The 12,439-nt window shown below is 33.0% G+C and overlaps 1 pseudogene; it reads left to right on the top strand.

Moving 5' to 3' along the window:
• The first annotated feature begins 10,600 nt into the window (after nucleotides 1–10,600).
• On the top strand, nucleotides 10,601–12,063 carry LOC101708620 (F-box/LRR-repeat protein 20-like; annotated as a pseudogene).
• The last annotated feature ends 376 nt before the right edge of the window (nucleotides 12,064–12,439 follow it).

Genomic DNA, 12,439 nt, shown 5'->3' with positions numbered 1-12,439 from the left:
AGTCCAAGATGAAGGTACTAGCATATTTGGAGTCTGATGTAAGGACAGCAGCTTTCTTATTGCATCTTCATGTGGTGAAAGGAATCCGGGACCTCCTGAGAGCCTCTTTTAAAAGTGCACTGATGCTGTTCACAAGGGTTCGATTTTCACAAGCTTGTGATCTTTCAAAGGCCACACCTCTTAGTAGCAAGACATTAGGGTTGAGTTTCAACATAAGGATTTGTGAAGCACACCATTATTCAGACCATAGCAGAAGGTCTAGAGAAGAACAGTCCATGCCTCAAATCACCTAGATAGTAAGTGAGTGTAATGGATTCAAACCCTGGTCCTTCTTAAATAAGGAAGGGGAAGAGAAGATGAAGAGAGGAAAGGGAAATGGAAAAAAAAAAGAAATCAAGATACATCATGTAAAGGTACAAATTCCCTATGGTGAACGTGATCACTATGTAAATTTAAATTGTAGCAATAAAATTAAAAGTGAAAAAAATCCTCTGGTCCCTCTTAACCAAATCTGTGACATTATTCATTATAATTATTTAAATACATAACTGAATGCATTAAATGAATAAAAATTGTATTTAAATAAACACATGTCTTAGAATTTTGGATTAAGAGTTAACAAAGTTAAGCCTCTAGATTATTGAAATCAAACAGAAATTGAAGCCCAGGGAAAATGAATACAAAGAGAATATTTCTGGAAGTTAGTATCTTTGATCTCTCCAAAGCCTATAATCATATTTAAAGGCTGGTTCCTGTCTTTTGCCAGTGACTTAATGTCTTCCCTACAAATAATCATAATGCTTAGTTCAAATTGTCCTGTCCACCTCTGGCAAAATTATCTTGTATATTCTCTTCAAATGGTAGCTTTCAACAATATTAAGTAGGGAATCTTCATTCCTAGGATTTCTACCTTAGTTACTTGGGTTTCTGAGACAAGAACTTTATTTGCTATAAACACTACAAATATTTGAACTTGGATCATTTTCCAGCAACAGATCCAGAACATGTCAAGAAAGGGAAAACTTTATGATTTATCCTTGTTCACGATGGTCCTGACAATGAACAACATCTATGAGTGACTGGAACCTTTTCTCTCTTCTTTCTTTTTTTTGGTACAGGGGATCAAACTCAGGATCTCCCACTTGAAAGGCAAGCGGCAGAACCACTGAGCTAAATCCTCAGCCCTGATTGGAACTTTTTCTCCAGTAATGGATTTAAAAGAACCACCAGACCCTACAATGGAGTATATTTGGTTTGTGAGTCAAAAGTAGCTTCTGGTGGCTTTATGCATATTTAGATCCCAGTGGAACTTACTTCAAGGGATCTATCATCCTAAAAGAATGTGGCCAATCACCAAAATCCCAAAGGCTGAAGGTCACACCTAAGTCAAAGCAGAATCATGTGTAATTTTACATTGATTTCAGAATTTCATTTAAAATTAATATGCATTCATTGAAGTAAATGAATATCAGGATTATTTCCTTTGGATGATTTGAGATCTTAACAAATATGAAATAGACCTAATGCTTATTCTCACTTAGGAAAAAAAAACTGGGGCAGGGATTTAGCTCAGTAGTTCCACTGCCTGCCTGGCAGGTCCAAGGTCCTGAGTTCGATCCCCAATACCAAAAGAAAAAAAAGACCTCAAAATTTTGTTTAAACTTCGTCCTGCTCTCCAGCAAGAACTATAACATGTGTAGATAAAATAGTCATTTCCAAATAATCTGTCCAAGAAGGAAAACATGATCTATTATTCTGGAAACTAAAGGAATTGGAAGAACAGGTTTAAAAACTGATGAATAAGAATGAAGATCACTCTGACAAGCAAGAATGAAGAAAGAAAAGAAGCAGGTAGAAGTGAGATGAGATGTGGATGGAAGGTAGGGCTGTCCAACTGGAATACTGCAAATTGAGTATCCTAACCATTAAATACTATTTCAGTGGCTTTCATTTTCCTACATCAATTTAAAGAGGACCTTATAGTTTCTGACTCCTCTACCAGCAATAGAGTTGAAAGTGATGAAATAAGTTAGATTTAATCATACTTTTGAAGAAAGATATTGGAATAAAATAAATGAATTTAGTGCAGTTTTCAAAAGAAACAGACTTGCTATGACCAGTGTATCCAATTTTTATTTACTAGAGGGCTTAAATCTGACCTGAAATCCTAAATGCAATCTTGTGTAAGCATCACAGTATAAGAATCAAAGCATCTGATCAACAAACAAAAATATTAAGCTGTTTGTTTTCCTCTCAAATATAATGAAAAATTTTAGAGAAACCCTCATATTTTGTCATTTACATATTCTGCACATTTTCCAGAAAATATATCTCATCTGAAAACATCTGAAAAAATTTAAAACATATTTTCCCCATTAGTTAACATTTAACTTCAATACATATCAAAAATCATCTCACAGATTTTCTGGCATATGGTCTTGATATAATTGAGCAGATATCAGTCATAATTATGTCATGATAATGTCAATTTGATTTAAATATGGTCTAACCTTCTCAATTATGATATTAAAGCAGATTTCTTAGCTGTTGATGTATCTTTTTTAAACATCATATATTGCTGATTTGGAAGCAAGAATGCTAGTACACTTTGTTCTTTCATTCATTCATTATTTCATAAAAAATCATCTAATTATATATAATGTATTTATTTCCTAGTGTTGAAGATTCCAAGATATGTCACAAATAAAATTCAAGTCACTCAGCCTAACACTGAAAAATGCAACAACAAATAATTAATTTGGGAGGATATAATAGATATTACTACAGAGATTTGTGTTAAGTGCTAAGGGAAAATAGATTTAAGAGAGAGAGAGAAAGCAAGAGATAGAAATAAAATATAGGTAGATAGATACAGAGATAGATACAAATAGAGATAGAGATAGAATTACAGCTAAAGATGGAGATATTGGTTCTTCCTAGATGTTAGGTAAAATATTTTAGATACTCATTCTTATCAAACCTTCACAAAGAAAGCAATAGAATTGCAATTACATTGTTTTATTGTGTGTATTTCTTTTGGATTGTACAAAACCAACACAATCAGTAAATTTTGCTACAAATCACATGTTAAGTTGTATAAATAGGTTTTCTTTATCCTAACAAAGTTCTGATTGAGAGATGACCTACTTTTAAATTATAATACATCTGAAAAAATTATAATTCATTTAAAATTTTGGAAAGATGTTGGGTTTTTCACATATTTAGGCTTTTTTTTCCCATCATAGGCATGTGACATTATAGTAACTGTTGTGTTTATATGGAGATAACGTAAAAAAAAAATCTATACTTTTTTTGAAGCAAAATATTTATTGGTACATTTTAGATATATATAATGACAACACTAATCATAGAGAACTTATATTAAAGTGTAGATTTTCTTTTTAAGGGAAAATATTTCCATTTCAAAATTTTAATAAAAACACATTTGTGTATAACTCCACATAGTAAATTAAAAGGCTGATATATTCTATCTTTTAAAAATCTCAGCCTTTAATAAAGTAATCTTTATTTGCTATTTTTCATGATGAACTTTGACTACATACTTTACTGTAATTGACATACAAAACAAATATTGTTAAAAATTTTTGTGAATAATATTTCTTTTCTCATTCAAATTTTATTAGCTATATACAGCGAATAAAGGTATTAGACAGCTTAATAGGTATGAATGTGTTTTAGCAAAATAATTATACAAAGATAATAAAGGCAGAACAATGATGGAAAGAAAGATATGATTAATATATTACTATTAATAAAAGGATTAATTTCATTCTCATGAGATCAGCCACATAAAATATTTATCTTTATTTCTGGATTGATAATTTATTCTTGTAATTTTTTAAATGTGCAGAGAGTTATGTCAATATGAATATAACTTCTTTTTCTTTTTTTGGTACTGGGGATTGAACTCGGGACCTTGATCTTACAAAGCAGGCCCCTGAATCACTGAGCTAAATCCCCAGCCCTGCTTCTTTTTCTTAATGTATTAATGTATTACTTATTCTGTTTAGCTCAGCATAATATTTTGGATAAAAATTTCATGTGTATACACATGCACATAACAAGGATCTACCTGTGGTTAATTCATAAAATAAAGCATATTCATGGCTGACTTCTCTAATAGCATATAATATGCTTCAATTTTTTTTATAACCATTGAAGTAGTTAAATAAGAAATGAAATACTTCAAGTACCTAACATTTCTTGGTACATGGTTGTAATGAAATGTTTGCTATAGGTATGTGTCTTAGTTACTTTCTTATTATAGGACACAATACCCAACACCCCCAACTCAAAAAAGGGAAAGTTTTATTTAGGTCACAGTTTGTAGAAGTTATTGTCCATAGTTGGCTGCCTCCACGGCAGGGCAGCATGGCAGGGAGCATCACCAAGGAGAAGCAGCTCCTGGCACCAGGGCTGGAAGCAGAAAGAGATCAAGAAGGAAGCAGAAAAGAGACAGACCTTTCCAGGCCATGTCCCCAGTGACCCACCTCCTCCAATCATGCTTCACCTCCCAAATCACATTTAGCTATTAACTGATCAATGGACTAGCTCACCGATAAGAATCATGCTCTTTGTAGCATATTATCTTAGATCTATGCAGCAAATCAAATTAGACTTTTAACATTTAATAAGAGAAATGATAAAGTAAATGTGTATTACACATCTGATTCTTATACAAAATTTTCATATTTAGTTGGAAACATCTCCATTCAAGGCCCACATACATACTTCTTTTCAGGATGAGATGATTTTACACTTTGTAGCTAACTTGTTGAGATATAGCCTCTTTGCCATTATTTGTCAGCAATTTATGGGATAATGTCAATATCTATAAGATTGGTACCTGTTTAAATTTAGATGTTTTAATAAATATATGCCAAGATGTAGAACTTCTCAATAGATTTCTCCATTTAAGCAATAAATATTAACAGATCACTTACTATGGGTGAGACAGTTGTTGAAGTTGTCACTGCTTTTTAGAACTAACATTTTCAGTTCAGTATGTTTTCCTGAGATAAGGTGTTAACAGTATCTCTGCAGAAATATATCCTTTTTCTAAAATAACCTACAGGCTCATATTTTATTATGCAATCTCACAAATTCACACAGTTATAGTTTCTTATAAGTAAAATCCAATCAAAATGAAGTATTTCAAATTTACTACCATTGAACTATGACAGAATCACTGTTAACTCATGACACATATAGTCATCACCTTTTTCTATTGTGATTATTATAACAAAATTTCTAACTAAATAATAACGATTCATATAATCATTAACTTAAAAATATTATTATTTATATTGTACATCACAGCACTCCTGCTGAATGAGATCAGACTTATTCTACTCTCACCCCAGACTGCCAATTGATGAATTGTTTAATTTATTTTAATCAATACTTGTGGAGGAACTTCCACATAATTTACTAGTCTTTTAACATCCCTAGACATATAATCATGGACTATGACATTATGGAGTGCACAATTTTGAGGGGAAGGAAAAAAGCTAACAGTCAATCTCACTACAATCTCTTATTTGCTAGAAAGCTACAAGAAATTGATACATAAGGATCTCCTAAACCACAGTGGTGTTGGTTGGATACTTCAAGAGAAAAAGTACTATTTGGTAGCAGAAATATTATTGACTCTGAATTTCACAATGTTTATATTGTGTTCCCATACATCTATCAATTAAGTACATAAAGGAAAACTGTGAGTTTATTTCACAATGTTATTTTGGCCATTAAGGAATTAATGTGAATTAATTTTGTGAACTAGTGTGGGATTGTAAAAAGGATCTGAATTTTGCTAACAAATGTGTTTTAGTTTGATAACTATGCATCTTATTTGGCAAAATTATGAATATTCTCAAAGCCTTCATATTTTAATGATAACGTATTTGATAATATATTTGAATATATGCATATAAGCATGCACATACATGTGCCTACATATGAATATATATGTATTACAAATATATTTAGTATTGGAAATATTAATATATATTAAACTATATGTATAAAATACATATCACATAGCATGGATTGAACAAATTAGAGTTGATTTTAATTTATAAATTGTAAGGGAATTAAATTTCTTTCCATTTTAATCAAATGTGACTTACCTAACTACTATGTCATTTCAACTTTCAGTCACTCTCTTAAGTCACTTATCACTTGTTTTCTAGAACAATACAAAGAAACAAACATAAATAATGGCAATCTAATGTACATATTCTTTAAAAAAAATCAAACAGAGGTGCTCTCTTTTCTAGCTCACTTTTCTAAACATTTTCTTCATGTGAAATAAATTCTTGGGGATAACTCCTGAATTAATTAACAAGCTTATTACATCATTCCAGCTTAATGAATATTTCCCTATGTAAATGTTTTAAGTACAAAAATAGTTGATATGTGATTTTATAAACATAAATCATTAACTATCAAACTTGAAAATTGTTAATGGATTTTTATCCTGCATATTATTAATCTTTAAATTATGTTGCAAGATGATATCAAATGAGATTTATTAAATTTTGCAGACCTTTTCAACCAGGTATATTTTCAATAAAAAAGAGAAAATGACTCATGACTAAGTATCATTTTATTGCTCTATACTAACATGTAAAGTTATTGTATAACAAAAATATGTACATAATATATTGCTATGTATAATGATCAAAATATGATCTTTTTAGTATGTATTTTCTTTTTCTCCAGTTTTATTTGGTACTTTTGTTACTATATATTTATCTATTTTGATATTAATCCCTAAGAAAATTTTAAACCATTCAAATAATTTGTGATATATGAATATGTACCTATAAAGTATTACCCTTAAGGCATCATAAATATGAATTACTACTAAAAATATTTATGTGTTTTAAAAGTATACTGTAAATTTAATATTATATATCATTATTAGATATTAAATATTATGTATTACTTAGTACATGATATGATCTCTTTATTATGAGAATATGAAAATATCATCAACAAATAATACTCTCTAAAGTTATCTTTGTGACCTTCATCAAGAATATTGGGGAAAATATCTAGGTGGTGTATCCAGACAATGTTTTTAACAATTTTCAGATATATCTTATAGCACACACTTTAAAGTATAATAACAATGAATGTAAAATAATTAATGGATGTTTGCCTGAGAATAATCCTCTAGAAGAAATTTAAATGTTGATTCACACTATTTAGAATACTTTGGAACACAAAATCGTTTCTTGATATTTAAAAAATCACCATTGAAGCAAGTGATGAAATAGAAAACAGCAACAATAATGAAGTTTTATACATTAGTTTCTTTAATGCAACCATTTGGACAATATTGTGAATTAATACCTGAAGGTATAATTTACCTACTCTGTTCTTCCAGTCTTTATATTTTCACAGTTCATAAATTAATGTATACTCTTGTTTGGAAAAGCATAGGTGCTCTGAAGTGACAAAATATACACTGAGAATAGACCAGTTGGGGTAGCACCTTCCAACATTCTGAAAAATCACTGATTTCGGCCAAATACCAGAGCCTGAGACTAAGCACTAGAACATGGGAGATGGTCACCCACAATTCCACAGTGAGAAAGAGCAAGAAGTACCATTGGCTCACTTGTGTTCATGTAATTCTCACCATTACAAACCACTTATATTGCAAAACATTACGTGTTTATCATGTCAAAATTTATTAGAAATGTTTGCTCAACTTGTAGAAGACTTGCAGAACAAATTAATTGCAATCCAAGGTTTTACTGAATATATATATATATATATATACATATACAATACATAAATAAGTATACATCTACTTGTCACTGCGTATCTGTTTATATTAAAACTTTATGTATATTTATATATATGTTCATAATTGTATATGTGTTAGAAGTATATATATATTTATATATACACATATATGCAAACACATACAGACTGAGATGGGGAGGTTAAGAACATAAAAGTTTTGGGTGTCATGTTGAGAGGGAACATAAATATAACAAACTAAAATGCACTCAAATGTAACAGTATTATCCCAACCTCCGAGTATGAGGACCCATAAACCAACAGTAATAATATTTATGAGAAAAATTAACTATCATGAGAATATGGGTACTTCCATGTATTTACCCAGGGTTTTCTCAGTTATACTACATCTGAAATGCACACTCTGTTTATTTAGTTTTACCCAGGGGTATTTTGGAATTTACATATAGGTAAAAATAACATTGTAAAAAATTTTATATGCATTTGTTGTTGCCTTTTACCAGTAATTATTGTTCCTGTATATCTTCCATCTGCTTCTTTTTCTCTCAAGATCTACAGTTTGGCTTAGCTGATAAAATATTCTTTACTTTCCAGGATCTTCCTTGTTATACAGTTTCACAATTTTGAAATTTATATTAATAGTATTTACAATACTATTAATATACTGAAATATTAAACTTGAAATTAATAATTTTCAAGTGAGTAAAATAAATGGATACAAACTATATGTGTCTTAAGTCTATAACAAATCATCACCATTGTAGCTATCAATATCATTAACCTGAGATCAATGTCTAGCTTTTTTTTCCTTTTTTTATTGGTACATGTTTGCAATGCATAGTGATTACATTCATCATGAAGATTTACATATGCATAACAAATCTTAATTCTTTTTTTATCCCTTCCTCTCTCCTCCCTCTGTCCAACCCTTCTTCCCATCATCATTTACAAAAGCTCTATTTCCATTTGTTTTCTTCAATTCTTTTTCCCTTTAAATCCATTTTCCCTTCTTTCCCTTATATGAACTAGCTTATCATGTGCTTTACTTCATAGTTCATTGGTAGTCTGATTTCAATAGCCTGCTGTATCTTTGTGGATTATAAATATACTCTATATTAAGGTCACAGATTAAATATGTAAGAGATACAATTATGCTGTTAGGTCTGTTAGACTAAAATTTATTAACAAGAGCAATTGCAAAGAGAAGTATAAATCCTTGCCCACTAGAATGCTAACAAACTTTTTATAGCAATTATTTTATTTAGAATTAATTAAATTTTGTGAAGTGTGATGATTACTGATAATTTAATTCAATGATGAGATTAATAAATATTGCTCTGTTAAAACTGAAGATGTTATTAAGAGAATATAAATATTATAAAATTGATTTCTATGTTGTCTGGAACTGTATGGCATTGTAAGAAATTTCTCTACAGCATAAACAAACAAAATCTGAAATGTCTTTAGTTAAAACCAAATAATCAACAACAATTTCCTCATCCTATACACTCATTTTGAATGAAGACAATAGAAGAATAAATTACTTTTTAAACTGATTATGTATTGAGATTACTTGCCTCTCATGTTTAATGTGAGGCAAGATCCTGCTTTTCTATTATGTATTTCTCTTAGAAACTATATGTATGCTTATTAATTGTATATTGTTATTATTGATTTATTGCCATACACTCTCAAAAATTATATGATCAAATTTCCCTCTGATGGTTTTGATATTAAAATGTTATAGATAAGTATACAATCAATTTTACATTTCAATTCATTAGTAAATGTTGAGTAATTCGGGATGAGGTTTCTATTGGCCAACATGAAGACAAGAATACAACTATTTAAGATTCACAGTAATTCATTAACCAAAGTATCTTACATTGATGATTATACATGAAGTAATAAATCAATTGAATTTTATAGATATTTCTCCATCTTAGGAACTCAAAAAATGCTATTTGAAAATACTCAGTTGCAGAAGAAAATAGAACAACGACAAATAATAAAAGCTTACAAGAACTTCAGTGTAAACTAGACATGGTAATGATATGTATACAGTGGAACTTTGACTTACGAACTCAATTCATTCCTGAGAGATGGTTGAACTCAAGTTGGTCAACTCCATTCAAAGTCTCTCTCCTGTACAATTTTAGGCCACACTTTCTTTCAGGAAGGTCTTAATATCTTTAGAGAGATATTGGCACATGATTTCTCAACCCTACACAGGAAAGGATGTTGCAATGTTCCTTCTAGAACTTTTTAAGGGTTAAATCTGTATCTAAGACCATCTGGAAGATTAAGGGGCTAGCATTTGGGTCATAACTCAAGACTATTTCCATAAGTTAAAACTAAAATTCTGGTCATAACCCAAGTTGTTTGTATGTCAGGCCTGTCATAACTCAAGGGTCCACTGTAATCTTAACTCTTTGGAATATTAATTTAGGAAGCCTGAGTTCAAGACCGTTCTGGATAATAAAGCAACACTCTGTCTCAAAAACAAACATAATCAAAATAAAAACTCTGGAATAACATTAAAAGAGGATATGTTCAAGATTTAGAGTACAAGGAGAAGCTGAGCTAGCAACAAGTGGTTGCAGCAGCTGCGGGGCAACATGGTGGAGGAGCCCCACTCTCAACCCAACCAAGGAGGTCGCTCCTCCCCCACAATAGCCTCTGGCTTCCTTCCTGCATCCCTGGCTGCTGTCTCTCCTCCAGGAACTCGTGGTCCTGCCCTGGGCTGCTCAGCTTTGCACTCCACAGGCTTCAGTGCCCTGCGGGGGACGCACCCCCCGGCCCTATGAGGAGGTACATGAATGGAATGACCAAGAGCAGGTTTGAGATAGGACCTAGCTAAGTTGTCTAGGCTGACTCTGACACTCTCAGCCCTTCTGTCTCAGATTCCCAAGCAGATGGGACTACAGGTGTGTACCACTGCACCTAGCTACAAAATTTATTTTCAACAGATGTCAAATAACTACTAGCCATATGATTTACCCCATCGTTGTTCTCAAATAGCAATGAAGCTGTAATCAATAAAAAACTTCCCAAAGAACTCCTATTAAGGATATTTTCTTTCCTCAATGTCGTTACCTTGTGACACTGTACACAGGTTTCTGCAGCCTGGAAAGTTCTTTCTCTGGATGGCAGAAAGTGGCAGTAAATTCATCTATTTGATTTCCAGAGGAATATTGAGGGCCTGGTAGTGGAGAATATTTCTAAACATTGTTGAGAGTTTTTATGAAAGTTAAGTCTTCGTGGGTGTCTTGAAGTAGGAAACAATAATTTAAAGACCATTGAACAAAACTGTAGGAACATTGAAGTACTGGATTTAAACGGGTGTACAAAGATGACACACTACATGGACTAGCCTTAGCAAGTTCTATTCCAAACTCAGGTACCTTGACTTGGCTTCCTGTACATTGATAACAAACATGTCTCTCAGAGCTCTGAATGAGGGGTGTCCACTGCTGGAGCAGGTGAACATTTCCTGGTGTGACCAAGTAACCAAGGATGGCATTCAAGCACTAGTGAGAGGCTGCAGGGGCTGAAGGCTTTATTCTTAAAAGGCTCCACACAGCTAGAAGACAAAGCTTTCAAGTTCAAAGATGCACGTTGTCCTGAGCTGGTGACTCTGAACTTGCAGGCTTGCTTACAATCACAGATGAAGGTCTCATTACTATATACAGAGGGTGCCATAAATTGCAGTCCCTCTGTGCCTCTGGATGCTCCAACATCACAGACACCATCTTGAATGTGCCTTTGGCTTAGAGTATTAGAAGTCACAAGATGTTCTCAACTAACAGATGTAGCTTTTACCACTTTGGCCAGGCATTGCCATGAGCTTGAAAAGATGGACCAGGAAGAATGTGTTCAGATAACTCATAGCACATTAATCCAATTTTCTATACACTGTCCTCAACTTCAAGAGTTGAGTCTGTCCCACTGTGAGCTTATCACAGATGATGGCATCCAGCACCTGGGGAATGGGGCCTGTGTGCATGACCAGCAAGAGGTGATTGAGCTGGACAACGGCCTGCACATCACAGATGCATCCCTAGACCACCTGAAGAGCTGCCACAACCTGAAGAGGATCAAGATCTAGGACTGCCAGCAGATCACACGTGGGCACATGCAGGGATCGAGAGACTCAGAACTCACTTACCCAACATTAAAGTCCATGCCTACTTCGCACCTGCCACTCCACCCCCATCAGATGGGGGCAGCAGACAGCGCTTCTGCACATGCTGCATCATCCTATGACACTGAAGGGGTCAACCTCGGTGAACTGAGTATTTAAGAACACTCTAGAGTTACCTGGCATCTCCAGCAGAAACTACCCCAGGGTTCTGGGCAGGGGTTACAGAGTGAGGCAGTGTCCAGGTCCCCTGGGCCACACATACATATGCATCCACACCCTCACCCCATCCACTGTAGCTCTGTGGCCATGGAACTGAAGTTTGTGCTGGCATTATCAAGTGGATTGGTAAAACTTAACCAATTCTGTTGGACACGCCCAGAAGAACATCATAGGCCAACACAGAGGGAGGGGCACTCCAGCAGACCCAGTGTTACTGCTATGATGGTTTCTTTATTTTGTTAAGGGATTTCTCTGGGGATTTTGAAACAGTAACTGCAG

This window comes from Heterocephalus glaber, unplaced genomic scaffold, assembly GCF_053883595.1.
Source record: "Heterocephalus glaber isolate CG9 unplaced genomic scaffold, H.glaber_assembly_v1.0 deba00001666, whole genome shotgun sequence".
Lineage (NCBI taxonomy): Eukaryota > Metazoa > Chordata > Mammalia > Rodentia > Bathyergidae > Heterocephalus > Heterocephalus glaber.
Note: the sequence above shows the minus strand (reverse complement) of the source record. Positions and strands in the feature narration are given on the sequence as shown.